The following is a 15,904-nucleotide window of genomic DNA, read 5'->3' on the forward strand; positions in this document are numbered from 1 at the left end:
TTTCTACCTCTAAATTTATTTGGCTTTCTCTTCAACAGAAAATCAGGAATGAGAGAAAGTTTATAAATGATGAAGATAGTAAACTGATTTAAAACAACCACTTAGATAAGCTTGAGAGATGGGTGAGCTATCGAGAGAGTTCATGGCTTTTGCAGACTACGCAAAGTGGATTTTACTAGAGAAAGTATCTCACAACTGCCTGAAACTCTAGCTCCAAGTAGATAAAACTCCTACTTCCATAGCTGCCTGAACTAACAATCACACACATAAACACACACACACGTCCACACACACTTAAAACATAAACAAATATTTTAAAATAATTCCAAAACAATCATTTCAAATACAATTTACATATTTTAAGGATATATAACATATTTGGTTTTATAGCTAGTTAAATATATTCTCATAAAATAACAAAATTGTTAAGGTAACATATATGAGAAGAGTTTCATCAATGTTTTAAGTCCTTTAAAATATTTAAATTATTTTAATAATATGCTGCACTCATTCTAAATTGTGTTTTTATTAACTAGAAACAACTTCAACATAAATGAACATAAAACTACCCTCTATTGTATTCTGAACAATCTAATTTTAAGATTTTTCGATTCTCATGAAAAAATTGCCTCTATTTTACATTTACATAATAGAAATTGATTTTTCTACTATGTTTAGCTTATTTTTATTTCCATTCTTCTTTAATAACATTGGACAAAATCGACAATAAAATGCATATATAAAATGTTTATACCTTAGGGTATTTGTGAAAATTAAACTAGATTGGTGATACTCATGGTTGTGCTTATAAACTTAATCTTACTTGTTCTTGCAACCTTATTCTAGTGTTTATAAGCAGTTTCAATTTCAAGACATCTTTATTTTTTTCTCTTTTATTTTTCTGCCGAAGTTACATTTGTTCCTCAATGAATGTTAGACTTCAGGCAAGGAACCCACACTTCAGATTTTATACTATTCAGCTTCAAATTAAATATTCCATTTAAAATGTATTTTAATGTATTAATCATTTTCTTTGTTTATATTTTAAATGTTAATCTTCTCCCAAGTCTCCCCTCCATGAACCCTACACCCCATCACCCCTTTTGCCTCTAAGAGGGTGTTCCCCGGCCAATAACAAACTCCAATCTCACCACTTTAGCATCCCCCTTCTCTGGGGCATCAAGCCACCACAGACCCAAGTGCCTTCCCTCTCTATGATGCCAGATGAGGCCATCCTCTGCTGCATATGTAACGAGAGCCATGGACCAGCCCATGTATACTGGGAGCTCTGAGTCCTCCAGTTAATTGATACTTTTTTTCTTCTTATAAGTTTGTGATCCTCTTCAGCTCCTTCAGCCCTCCGCCTAATTTTTGGAGTCCCCAAGCTCAGCCCAATGGTTAGCTGTGAGTATCTGCATTTATTTTTTATTTATTTATTTTTTTAATTGGAAATGGAGAGCCAAGACTGACTGCTCTTCTAAAGGACTCAGGTTTGAATACCAAAACCCATATGATGACTAATAATTCTCTCTAACTCCATTTCTGGGAAATATGTTACACTCTTCTCACCTTCATATCATTAGGCTCCACACATGATGCACAAACCAAACTACAAAAAATTCACTGCTACACTAACATTTAAATAAACATATTTAAAAATAAAGAAATGTCTTCTTTTGGAATCTCAGCCTTCTTAAAATTTAAAAAAAATTACAGATATGTATTGATCACAGTCTATACCTTGAGCTGCTTCTAAATTGAATTATATGTGTAAAGTAAAATTGATCCCAGATAAAAATTTCCTAATATTGCTTAATTTTTCTAATGAATCATAAAACCTTCACAGAGTACTAGATAGAAACACTCACCTACCCATGAAAAGAGAGTAGCTTTATAGTCTCCTCCAGAGGAGATGGTTACTGGAATGAAGATAGAAGAGTTTTTTTTCTTGAGACTTTGCAATATGCATTATTTTATTTAGTGTAAGCACAATTTGGAGGTTAGTAATGTACTTTAACTATAGTCTACAGAGTGAGTTCCAGGACAGCCAAAGCTATACAGAGAAACTCTGTCTCAAAAAACCAAAACACCCCCCCCCAAAAAAAAATAAAAACAAACAAACAAAACTATATGCCAAAAGTAGCACAGCTTGATCTTACTCCAGCAGGTGAAGAAAATGTCTCCTCTTTCCCCACATCTTCTTTCACTCAAATATTCTCTCAGTATTAACTGTAATTTGTTTTATTGATCTAGACCATTCAGACTAAAGTAAACTTTTCTTTTATATTTCCCTAAAGACTAAAGGATTTCTTTGTTCATTAGGCATTTACTTGTGTCCCATATCTTGAGAACTTGTTGAATCGTTCTATACCCCATTTTTAACTTGGTTATTTTTTGTTGATGTTCAGTTTTCTGTTCATTTTATAATGTATTTTAGTGACTAAACCTCTAACAGATATATAATTGGTGAAGACCTGTTGTCATTTATAGCCAACTACTTCAACCAAATAATGGTGACTTTGTTATTCAGAAGCTTTTTAGCATCATAAGGTCTCATTTATTAATTGTTGGTATTAGTGGCTAGGCTACCACTCTGTAAAGTTAGTATTTCATTTATTTTCATCCCAAATGTTTTCCCATCCCAGTTCCTCCTCCCAAAGTTATTCACCCTATCTCCCTCACCTTTGCCTCTGGGAGTATCTTTCCCTCACCTCCTTGGCATCCCCCTTCTCTGGAACATCAAGTGTCTATAGAATAGGTGCATTTTCTCCATCTGAGGCAAAACAAAGGAGTTCTTTGTTACATATTTGTCTCAGACCAACCCATGTATGGCTCTTTGATTGGTGACTAAGTCTTTAGAAGCTCCTAGGAATCTTGATTTTAATTGACACTGTTGGTCTGCCTGGTTGCCATTCCCTTCAGCTCTTCAATCTTAACTCTTCCATGGGGGTCCCCAACCTCAGTGCAATGCTTTGCTGTGAGTATCTGCATCTGTCTTCTTAAGCTTCTGTTAGAGCCTCTCAGACGACAGCAATGCTAGTCTCCTATCTGCAAGCACAACAGCATTAGTGTCATGGTTTCATGCCCACGCATGGGATGGATCTTAAGTTTGGCCAGTCACTGGACAGCCTTTCCTTCAGTCTCTGATCCATTTTTGTTCCTGCATTTTGTTTATACTGGAACCATTTTGGGTCAAAAATTTTGAAGGTGAAATAGTGAGTGTATCCCTCCATTGAGGGCTCTGTCTATCTACTGGAGATGGTCTCTTCAGAGTCCATCTCCCCACTATTGGGCATTTCAGCTGAGGTCACTCCAATTGAGTCCTGGGAACCTCTCACATCCCAAGTCTCTGGTACCTTCTAGAGGTTTCTGCAGCCACCATATGTGGCAGCTGCATATTACCATTTATTCTTCTAGCCTTCTGGACTTCTCTCCTGTTTCTCCAAATACCTGATCCTGCCCCCTTTTCTACTCCCCCTGTCCTGTCCCATGCAAGCCCCTCCCTCTCTCTGCCTCATTTGATTATTTTGTTCTTCCTTATAAGTGGGATTGAAACATCCTCACTTGGACCTTTCTTCTCATTAACCTTCTTACAGTCTATAAGCTGTGTCATGGATATTATGCAGTTTTTGGCTAATATCCACTTATCATGGAGTATAAACCATGAATGTTGTTTTGGGTCTGGATTACCTCACTCACAATATATCTTACTTCCATCCTTTGCCTATAAAATTTATGACATCCATGTTTTCAATAGCTAAATAGTACTCTGTTATGTAAAGGAACAACATATTCTGTATCCATTCTTTGGTTGAGGAACATCTGGGTTGTTTCCTGTTAAGGTTTCTGTGAACATAAATGGAGCAAGTGTCCTTGTGGTATGGTGGTAAATATACATGTATATTTATACACATACATGTATATATCTACCTATGTCTATATATGTATAACTATCTATCTATGTATATACCTATTTATCTCTCTATCATCTCAGAATGTATATGTTTGTATATATATACATGTGGGGTGGTGGGCTGTGAGAAGCAGCTGAGTGCTTGTCATGAGTTCAACTCTGCTCCAGGGCCCTGTCTCTTTTCATTTAGCTTTAACCCTCCACAGCTCCTCCCACAGAGAGGTCTTTGACCATCAGTCACAAGGAACAGGCTGCAGGCCCTAGAGAGATTTACATACTAATGAGATGCATGAAAGCCAGAGGGTGGAGCCAATTAAGCATTCTTCTCTACACCCTTCCCTATTTCTCCTTTCCTATTTAATTCAGATTTGCCCTGAGTTTCACTGAGGTGCACATCCAGACTCAACTATCACCTGTCATGCCAATAAAGCCACTTTGGAAACTCATTGACTTTCTCTTTTCATTGGAGCCGCACCGTGAGGAACATTGGAGAAGGCCTTTACTGAGCCACTGTAGCTGCAGCCTCTGTGCCTAACTTCCCACCTGGAGAAACCTTTAATGTTTCCAGCCACCCTACCTACACATACATATGTGTATACTATATGTATATATATATATATATTACATATTATATATGTATATATGTGTGTATATATATACAATATATGTATGTGTTTATGTGTATTTGTGCCTATGATATATATATAATTATATTATCTATTTATGTTCATTTTAATTAATATTTTATGGAGTTTTATAAAAATTGTAATCTGAGGAATAGGATACTAAATTCAGAAAAATCAACCTTATCCAATTTTCAATTTTTTATAAAGTAGTACTTGGAGACTATTATTAAATAACTTGAATGTTACTAAATATAAATTCAATTTTTTCTTAATTGTTGATTTTGTATGTATACATACCACAGATCCAGAGAGGCACAGTTAAAAAGGAGTTTCATAAGCAAAAGTGGGCCATTGTCTGACACTACTTAGATGGCCAGAAACCAGGTATTGGACAGCCCAGAGCAATAGTGTAGAACAAAATGCAACTAATCTAAAATGAAAATAAATAAATAAATAAATAAATAAATAAATAAAATGATTCCTAGTGATATTCTGTCATACTCATAGATGGGTGTCTTGGTATCTTATCCATTCATCATCAGCAAGAATTCCTCTGGCAGTGGTTGGAAGCAGATGCAGAGATCCACAGCCAGGTATTAGCAAAGAGAGACAGTCTAAATTGTAGGAATGGTGGATACACTAAAAACACAGCCCACTAAATCAACTAAGGAGGGCTCACATGGATTCACAGAGACTGAAGTGTCAAGCATGGTGCCTTCACAGGTCAGGACCAGATTGTCTGTGTATACGTTATAATTATTTAGCTTTGTGTTGCTGTGAAACTGTTAACAGTGGAATTGGTTATATCTCTGAGTCTTTTGACTGCTCTTGACATTCTTTGCATCCTAGTGAGATGCGTTGTCCAACCTTGATATGTGGGCTTTGCCCTGCTTATTGTGTTATGTCATTTGGCTGTTGTTATCTCTTCAAAATCTGTTCTTTTCTGAATTGGAAAGAAAAGGAGAAGGAGTGGGCCTAAGGGAGAGGAGGTGTAGGGTGGGAGCTAGGAGGAGCAGTGTGAGGTGAAAGTTGTGGCTGGGATATATGTGAGAAGAATATATTTTCAAATGAAAAATTTGTTTTGATTTTGTAAGTGCATGTGGTTTATCTTGTAAATTAGTGTAGAGCTTTTAAACATTGATTTAACTATGTGCTTTATATAGATTAAGTAGATACATTTTAAATATACAAAATATTTTTATTATATGTATTAAATATTTTACTTGGGTAAAGAAAAATGATAAAATATAATCAAAGTATTCCCTTTGGTAAGTTTTGATTAGTTTTCTTTTGAAATTATAGTATAGATCCATCATTTCTTCCTTTCCATATTATCCCTTCAAACCTTCCAGTACATTTTTAAATACAACTTGTTCACTACATAATGCTACTTGTATGTATGTATTTCAGGGCTGATCATTTGGTATTTGGTAAACAATTGATTTGTTCTTCCCTGAAGAAGACTATGTCTCCCACTGTCCTTCATTGTCTGTAATTTTTTGGTGTGTAAGGTTAAGATCTAATGATCTTCCCAGCCCATCATGGTCTGTCCTCTTGTGCCTCCTTGTTCAACTTACTTGGTAATTGTCTATATACGCAAGTGTGCCGCGCCAACCCTGACCAGCAGGAATTAATACACGGAACAACCGGTTCCTTCTCATAGCAGTTTACTCAGGATGCTTAGCAGTTGGTAGTCAAGATGGCGAGCCCCAGATCCCTTCCCAGGCTCAGCTTATAAACCCTGCCAGGAGCCCATGAACTCATGCCACGTGCACCATTCAGCTGAGGTCACTAAACAGCAAAACAAGCTATGTGGGATAAACAATATATTTATCAGAGTGTGCTTCAGCTGTTATAGGCTTTTGAAAACCAAGTCTTTCATCAGGGTATATGGTTCCAGATGGCAGCAAAGTTGATCTAGCCGCTTTCTACTAAAGTCGGCTCCCAACACGTAAGGTCAAGTGTTGTCTCCATGTACTGGTGAAAGCCTCATAAAGTTACTTCTCGATGAAAACTTTATATGAATATAAAAGAATGAATCAACACTACTTAGTTTTAAAACCTGGAGCATATGAATTCTTTTAAATGGTAATATTCATCAAGCCATTATTAAAGATAAATTGGGAAATACTCTCAAGGCAATTGAAAATCAGTTAATGTATTGGATGGGCTACATGGCTATGTAACAACTTTTCATGAGGCTAAAATCAAACATAACAGTCTTTAGGCAGGCAAACAATGAAGCTATAAATGCCAAGACTAAACAGTGCTCCTTGCTTCTTGTGCTTAGTTTGCTAGGTGAGGGCCATTGTGAGAAGTAGCTGACTATGCTTATAAAAACAACAGTAATGAAAAAAGACTGTTAAGAATCAAACGAAGTAGATGAAGCTCCGCAAGGTCTCTTATCTATAAGCTGTGTGTTTCCCACTTAACTAATCACCTTATTTTAGACATTTTAAGCATTGCATCCCATGTTTATACAAAATATACTCCTCAAATGAAACATATAATTTAGTATCTTGAAAGTCTCACAATATAAGTAGTCAAATTCTTCATTTACTACTCTCTATACAGAGAAAAAAAGGGAAAAATGGAAAACTTTCTATTCTAATCTGCATTTGCACAAATAATTTATATTCATCAGCTGCAGGTACTTAAACAGCAAAAGAATTAACGAAGCACTGGTGACTGAACACCTATTGCTATGTTCCTTGTTATTTTTCTTCCTAAGTCTTAATGAGATGTAATTACAGTCACTCATATTTTGTCTAGAACATGCTTTATTACCACAAAAAAAGTAAAGAGAAGTAGCAGTACCAACACCAAACTTACTGCAGATATGTAAATGAGAAGATGCTGAGCTACAGAAGAGCCTGAAGATATTAACATCTGTGTGAATGAAACAGCCATTTCACAACTCAGTGGACCTTAAACACAGCAGACACTGAAATCTGTTCAGTATATGGAGTAGATTTTTAAATATGTTCAATTATTGCTTGACTCCCAGCTGCTGACTGAACATGGCTTCTGTAATATTAGAGACTCTAATAATAATAAAAATAGTTACCACCAGACTAAAAAGCCATTTTAAATTCGTAAGTCTGAACTTGAATTGCACCATGTTCAAAATTGCTTCTTTAGGATAAAGAGGTTAGAATGTATTTACTGAGAACCTCGGAAATATAAGAAGAATGACCATTGACATAAGTGATTATGTTATTAAATCTTCTTTTAAGTACAAATAGCCAATGTGTCTGATAACATACAGATCCATGTAAAAATGAAACTATGTAATTACTTTTAGGTAAGTTCTTGAAAGTTTAAAAACATTGTAACTAGAAAATGCTCATTTAGAATAAATGCACAAAACTGAAAGCCTCTGTAGTACCTACCCTGTAGCTAAATGGGTAGATTGCTTCCCTGGACTATATGAGGACTAGATTCTGCTCCTAAAAATAAAAATAATAAAAAATACAATGAAATGTGTAAATTTTGTTTCTCTAAGAAAGAAATGAGTTTAAAAATATTTGTGCTTATTTTAAATGTTTGACATATTATAAATACATAAAGAAAGCATGCATGTGAGGAAAGTTACTATCAATTTTTAATCATGGAAGTACAAAATGCATAGTGTTTTGGAAGTATACATCTACTGTTTTTTCTGCATAATTCAAAAATTAATATTCTTAATTTTTATACTTCAAAGAACCATTAATACATAATATTAATAATATGTGAATGTTGCCACTTTAATATAATTTTAAAATAATTATTAATATCTTATGGATGAATAAAGTTTGTAAATTAGAATTTTATAAAATGAATTTGTAATTAAAATAAAATATTTAATTAATTTTCATTTTAAAATTTAAAATATTATTATTCAAATTAGGTTATTATCGTTAATCTGGATATTTAACATTTGTTCTGCAAGATAAAAGTGATATGCTTTGTCTTTCTATAAGTGATCTTAAAAATGCTCTACTCTACATATTAGGCTATGAGAATTCCAGACAGTAAAAACTAATTTAATCCATATTTACTTCAATGAATGAACCAAGCATAGACACAATGGGGAACATAAATTGTATGTAACATATCATTTTCTCTCTGTGCTTGCCATATGCTGTCAGTGAGTGAGAATTCTGGATCGTACTCCTTCCAACACTTTAACTTTTTTCAGCATTATGCAGCAAGTTATCTTTATGACTCCCAAGGCATTTTTATAATGCCATTTCTTGGCCTTTAAGAGATTTATATTTTTATTTCTTCCATGTGAAAGGTCTGTGGATTGATATGTAAAATAAGTCACAGTTAATTAGTAGAATCAAATTCAGAAAAGCTTGTACAAGTGGCCAAGAATTTGAAGAGGATTCTGCTAATCATAAAGTCTGAAGCTTCAACTACTTTATTTTTCCTAAGATATTGAAAATACATAGTGAAGAGTGTAACACAGCCTGAAACATTGTAACAAGTCAACCCTAATGATCATTTATTTGAATCAGTATGCTGCTGACTATCAAAGGTCAGAGCTGTCAAATAGCAGGAGAAACATATTTCTCTCTGAAGAGACTTCAGCATAGTGTGGATATTTTATCTGTTAAGGAGACATTGCAGTAAAAAAATGATTTTAAATTATATCATCATTGCTTTGTTTTTTATAAAACAATTGCATAGTTTCAAAGGGCAAAATAAATACATCAGGAAATGAGAAACTTCTCACCAGACATAATGAGCTAAAGAATTTGATCACACATATGTATATTTCAAAACAAGGAGTCATACATTCACAACAATAGTATTTTGGTTTGTTTTATAAAATATTTTTTAGCCAGTCATTCAACACCAAATATTTCTAATCATCTTTTATTTAGAAAACAAAAAATGGGTGGGTGAGTAGAGGAAAACCCGCATAGAAGCAGGGTTTGGGGGATAGGATAGAGGGGTTGGGTGAACCTGAAAAGGGGATAACATTTGAAATGTAAATAAAAAAATATTCAATAAAAATAAAGATTCATATAAAAACCTTCATCTTCATGAAGCTTACTTGAATTCAATATGACAGAAACATATAGTTTCAGATAATATACAAATGTAAACTGATATGGCCAGATATTGACAGTGTTCTGAGACACTTTGATTGTCCATATGATGACTAAAGAAGATCCTGCTGAAATAGTAGCTGAAAATGGGTAGAAGTGAAGCTGTGAAAACAAGAAAAAAGAAAAAATGAAGATTGATGAAACTGAAATATGCCTGAAAATATTCTGTCTACTGAGTTTCTGTATCTGACTGCTTCACACACATACCTTTTAAATTCATGATTAATATTTATTCAAATTGCTGGAGAATCATGACAATAAAACAAGCAATAGCTACAAATACCTCTGAAAGACATCCCTACCCATACAATCTAGTATCGTTCATTCTAAGTCATAAAGGAATGGTAAGTATATTAACAGAATGTACACTCCATTTAAACCACCTAACAGTGGCTAACCCCAGTTCCCCATCCCCCATTACCACACTTCTGTTCAATTTCCTGACCCTCTCTCTATACTTCTCCTTCATCTTCTCCCACACCTGATATTGCCCTCTCCTTTTCCTTCCCACTCCTTTCTCCCCCCCCAGGTCCCTTCTCCCTTTACCTCACGTGATTATTTTGTTCACCCTTCTAAGTAGGACTGAAGCATCTAAACTTTGATCTTCCTTCGTTTTGGGCTACATATGGTTTGTAAATTGTATCATGGCTATTCTGAGATTTTTGGTGAATGTCCACTTATTAGTGAATACATACTATGTGTGTTCTTTTGTGACTGGGTTACCTCACTCAGGATGATATTTTTTAGTTCCATTGATTTGCCTGCAAATATCATGAAGCCTTTGTTTTTTAATAGCTGAGTAATAATTCATTATGTAAATGTACCACATTTTCTGTATCCATTCCTCTGCCAAAGGACATCTTGGTTGTTTCCAGCTTCTAGCTATTATAAATAAGGTTACTATGAACAGAGTGAAGGCACATGTTCTTGTTATATGTTGGAGCATCTTTTGGGTATGTGCCAGGAGTTGTATAGATGGGTCCCAGATGCCAGGGAGACAAGAGGTTTTCAGGACCCAACTGGGATTACATTAGTCTAAATACACAACAAGGGGGAGATGGAACTTTAAGAGACCATATCCAGTGGTTAGACAAAGCCCCAGGTTGAGAGATGAGGCTACCCACCTATCTCAAAATATTAACCCAGAATTGCTCCTGTCTAAGGGAATGCAAGGACAAAGAGTGGAGCTTAGACTGAATGAACGGCCTTCCAGAGACTGCCCACCTAGGGTTTCATCTCATCTGCAGGTACCAAAACCCAGACACTATTGCTGATGCCAAAAAGTGTTTGCTGACAGGAGCCTGGTATAACTATCTCCTAAGAGGCTCTACAAGAACCTAACTATATAGATGTGAATGCTTTCATCTAACCATCGAACTGAACTACACACTGGGACCCAAATGGAGGGTAAGGACTGAAAGAGCTGAAGGGGTTTGCAATTACATTGGAAGAACAACAATATCAACCAACCAGACACACACCCCACCAAGAACTCTTAGAAGCTCAACCACCAACCAAAGAGTACACCCACAGGGACCCATGGCTCCAGCTGCATATGTAGCAGAGGATCAACTTATCTGGCATCAGTGGGGATGAAGACCATTGGTCCTGTGGTTGCTCAAAGCCTCAGCTTAGGGGAATGCCATGGCACTGAGGTGGGAGTGGGTGGTGGGGGATCACCCTCACAGAAGTAGCAGGGAAGGGGGATGGTATAGTGGGGTTGCATAGAGGAAAACAGGAAGGGAGTTAACATTTGTAAAGTAAATAAATAAAATAATCATTAAAAAAAAAGAAACCTCTCTAACAAATGACATTAACATATTCAAAATCTGTCAACTACAAAAGCTTTCTAGAATGAAAAAATAACCCAGTTCTGAAAGATAGTCCCACAGAATTCACCAAAACCTGTAACTACTTGATTTGGGATAAATATTATCTTGGACAGCTACTATAAAGAGTTTGCAGAAAGTAAAATCCACTGTGTAGAACTGACAAATTGCTTCTAAATATTATTTGGTCAAAGAATGGAGTGTAAAATATTAAAAGCAATAATAATAAAAAACCCTTTTTTGGCGAATCTTCAGTGATCTTTCTTGAGCCTTAGATGCAAGATAGATGACATAAAGATGAATCCACTGGAGCTTGGTTTTCCACAAATGTTAATCTCTTTCTTGTGTTCAGTTCTTTTTTTCCCCTGTGGCATTCTCCATTTCTAATAACATATTTCTTTCTTGAGGGTTGGTAGCTACATACATCTGTATGTATACAGTTAATAGGAATCATGTCAGCCTAGCAGAATAGCAGTAGTATTCTGTACTAATGTTAATGAACTAGGGTTGATGAGAGCCACTTGATTAGTATTTACGTCCAATTAGATATGTGCTGATTATCTCAGCTATGGGAGTGTCAGTTGTGGATATCTTGCCATACTAGACATTGTAGCTTCATAGATGTTGCTCGAAATTGTACTATTAAGTTTTCCTTCTCTTGGGAGCTTGCATAATATATTGATAGATAGATAGATAGATAGATAGATAGATAGATAGATAGATAGATGTGTGTGTAATGGCATATTTTCACTGCAATTTGGGAGGAGCTAAGGTTGGAGGAGTAAGGAGGGAAAGAGGAGGACTAAGGAAGGGGAAAGGAGAAGGAAGAGGAAGACCTAGAGGGCAGAGATGTAGGAGTCATAGATGGCCATGCATGTATTGAGAGCACTCCTGGGTAACAACTTATATCTAGGTTAGTTAATTGGTTAGCACTTCTAATTGTGTGGGCACGTTGTTATTTGAGCATTACCAAATATATAAAGCTATTGGATAATCTTTAAACATTAGTCTCATTTCTACCAGGTACCTAGTGGATGGCAGGATGGTCTGGACTCAGCCCAGCCTTGTGGAGACAGCAAGGAAGATTGGCAGAGGCATCTCCATTCTGGCGTCTTGTCTCGTGAGTGGCAGGGCTGGTATCTCTGGCTGCCTGAGTAGGTGGCCTGAGCCTAGCAGAGGCATATTCTCAGGCCTGGACTAGTTGCGAAGATGGTGGTTGATTAAAAACAAGCCAGATTGGGTGCTGCCAATTTAAAATTTTACTGCAACATACATACACACACACACACACACACACACACACACACACACACACATATGTGTGTGTATGTATTACACACATATATTGTTAGGAGCCATTCTGCGTTTGCTGAAGTAGCTATACGCTCGCCATTATAAGATGGCGCTGGCTTCCTGTTCCTGGTTCTTCTTGGCCTTGGTGTCTGCAGCTGTACGCACGAGTAGGTGTGAATTCTCCCGCTGATAGTACTATCAGTGGATATGTAAATGAGACCCCAGTCTGTAAGCCAATGAGGACAGATCATGTCTCTTTGATAGTATATAAGTCAGTACATTCTGGGGCTTGGGGTCCTTCCTTTGTTCTCCATCTTGCATTCTTCTAACTAAAAGAGCTGTAACAATAAAAGATGCTGTCAGAAGAATCTTGAGTGTGACGTGCTCCTTATCGGCGAGGTAGCGTGTCGCAATATATTACACATATATTAGATATAATATATCATATATATGATAAATATGGTATATATTATAGAGCTGTACTAATTTAAAAAATGTAGCACTTGTATTAAGACACAAATTTAGATAAATAAAGCAATGTATTATCCTAGACATGAACCCATATACAACCAGTCTCTAGTATTTGACAGTGTAGCAAAACAAATCACATCAAATCAAATCAAAACAAACAAAGCAAAAACATACACTTGAGAAAACATGACATCTACTTTAAATGTTCATAGCAAAACTGGATGTCTATATACAAACAAACAAACAAACAAAAAAATTAGAATCAAATTTATCACCTTGAATGAATTTAGACCAAAGTGGATAAGACCTCAACTTGAAACCAGAAACTTTAAACTGCTATAAGAATGTATGTGTAGCTCAGTAAAAAATATCTTTAAGAACAGGACTCCATTTGTCCCCAAGACCTGACAAATGGGACCAAATCATGATCTCTGTACAGCTAAGGAAGGAAGCAGCTGAGTGAAGAAGAAACCTACTTATATATCTAACAGAATATTAATATCCCAATTATAAAAAGAACAAGTAGATAGAGATTTAAACTGTGGGTTCTCCATAATGACATAAAAATGACAAAGAAATATATTGAAAGGTTTTTTATCATCATTAACAATTAGGGAAATAAAAATTCAAACAATTTTATAATTTCATCCCATTCCAGTCAGAATGGTTATGATCATCATCAACAACAAGAACACAACCTGGCAACAAATGCTGGAGAGCTGGTGAAGAAAGAGGGACCCTAATTCACTGTTGATGGGAATGTACAGTCATGCCGGCACTCTGGATATCAGGATTGTAATTTTCAAATAAATAAACACATGATCCAGACACATTTCTTGACATAAGCCAGGAGACTCAACACATTTCTGCACAGATACTTGAAAGATATATTTGATCCTCATGAAAGCGGAAAGTTACAATGACATTTACCTGACTGCTTTTCACTTTCCACATTGTTTGATTTCAAATCAGGTACTAAAACAGGAAGGACATCCTGTTGTGTATTTCTCTGTTCCCATCAATTATTCTGAGAATTGTTCTCATGAATGGAAAAGAAAGTAATGATTTTACTATTTCCAAATTATTTAGTGGTTTTGTTTTTTTCTTATGTTTCCTCTAACTTTTGCTAACTACATACAATCTCATTGTATGGATGTTTAAAGAAGAAATAGACATTTTCTTTGAATCTATGGAGAAATTTGGATTGACTTCTCTGAAGTAATTACATGGACTTGAAATTCATAGCTCTATTAGAACAACAATTACATGTAAACTCTTTTGTGGAAGTCTATTAGATTACTGTAATAATGAATAAGTATAAGAAATGAGGGAAAAGGTCATTAATTGGATTCATTTTTGTTTGTTTGTTAAACAGATTTATATTGATAAAATTTATAACAATGATATACTATCAGTTATCAGCATAATCATGAGAAAATTTATATTATGAGGTTATTCTCTCTTATCTCCAGAATATACACATTTAAAAACAGACGTGGTTTTAAAAATTATATTTAGGTAATTGTTCTCTTAATTTTGTCCTCATGAATATATATATATATATATATTCCTATAATGGGTGCCTTAAATATTTATTTGAGAGCTTTATTTTTGAATACATGGTTGTTTTGTCACAGAGGTCACCTATCATACCCAGGTTTATTACTAAACTGGTGATAGACTCAGAACTCTTTTTATCCCCACCAATGTTTATAAAAATCAGCAAGATTCCTTGTGCATATTAGCTATCAGACAAAATTTGTAAAGATTTACTATTTTTCTATAATGTTAATTAGTAAGGAAAGAAAACTTGCAACTAATTGTGTTTATACAATAAAATGAAAATTTCATTTAGTTCTTTTTTATAATGTTCTGTGTACAACTTATTCATCATTTTACTCATGAAACACAGACTGGGTACAGCGCCAAAGTCTCAGAGCTGGTCTGTGGCTCAGTGATTACACACTTAAGGCTGTTTTTCCCCAGTGTGCTGCTTAGCCTGAAGATTCATTATGTTCTCATAAAAGAATGTCTGGTGATGTTTTCCCTTTCCTACTTCTAAGACAAAAGACTTTGAACAAATATTTCCCATAATTCATTTAACTTAGGCAAGAGACTATATTGAAGCTTGTTATAGTATATTGTATAGACGTTAATGTGATAATTCAGTCAACAAAAGAATTTAGTAAAAAATAAAGTGGAACTCTCAATGTCCTTGTAATATACATTGTCTAATTAGAACCAAAGCACAATGGCACACTTTTATTAGAGTGTTGAATGCAGTGTATTTTTAAAATGGAAATAATATAAGCCACAGGGGGGTAGCATTTACATCTTAACATTACTATACAAACCTTAAAAATTATTTCCAAAATAAATAAAAACTTAATGTCATACAATCACTAATAAATAAATGTTATAATACAGTTTTTATATGGCTTTGAGGCAACTTAGGTCTTGCTTTTGTCTTCCATATGATTCTCAGAATATCCCTTTAAACACATTATCTTGAAAGAAGAATTTCTGAAATACCTAAGATTTGTTTCTCTCATCCCCAAAGAAGAATTACAATATTTTCCGTAAAGGAGGCGTTTTCTCAGTTTTATTCAGTAAAAGAGTAAGTGAAGTACACAACTGTTGATCCATTCATCAGCATGTCAGTATTTTTAC

Source organism: Arvicanthis niloticus, chromosome 3 (genome assembly GCF_011762505.2).
Source record: "Arvicanthis niloticus isolate mArvNil1 chromosome 3, mArvNil1.pat.X, whole genome shotgun sequence".
Lineage (NCBI taxonomy): Eukaryota > Metazoa > Chordata > Mammalia > Rodentia > Muridae > Arvicanthis > Arvicanthis niloticus.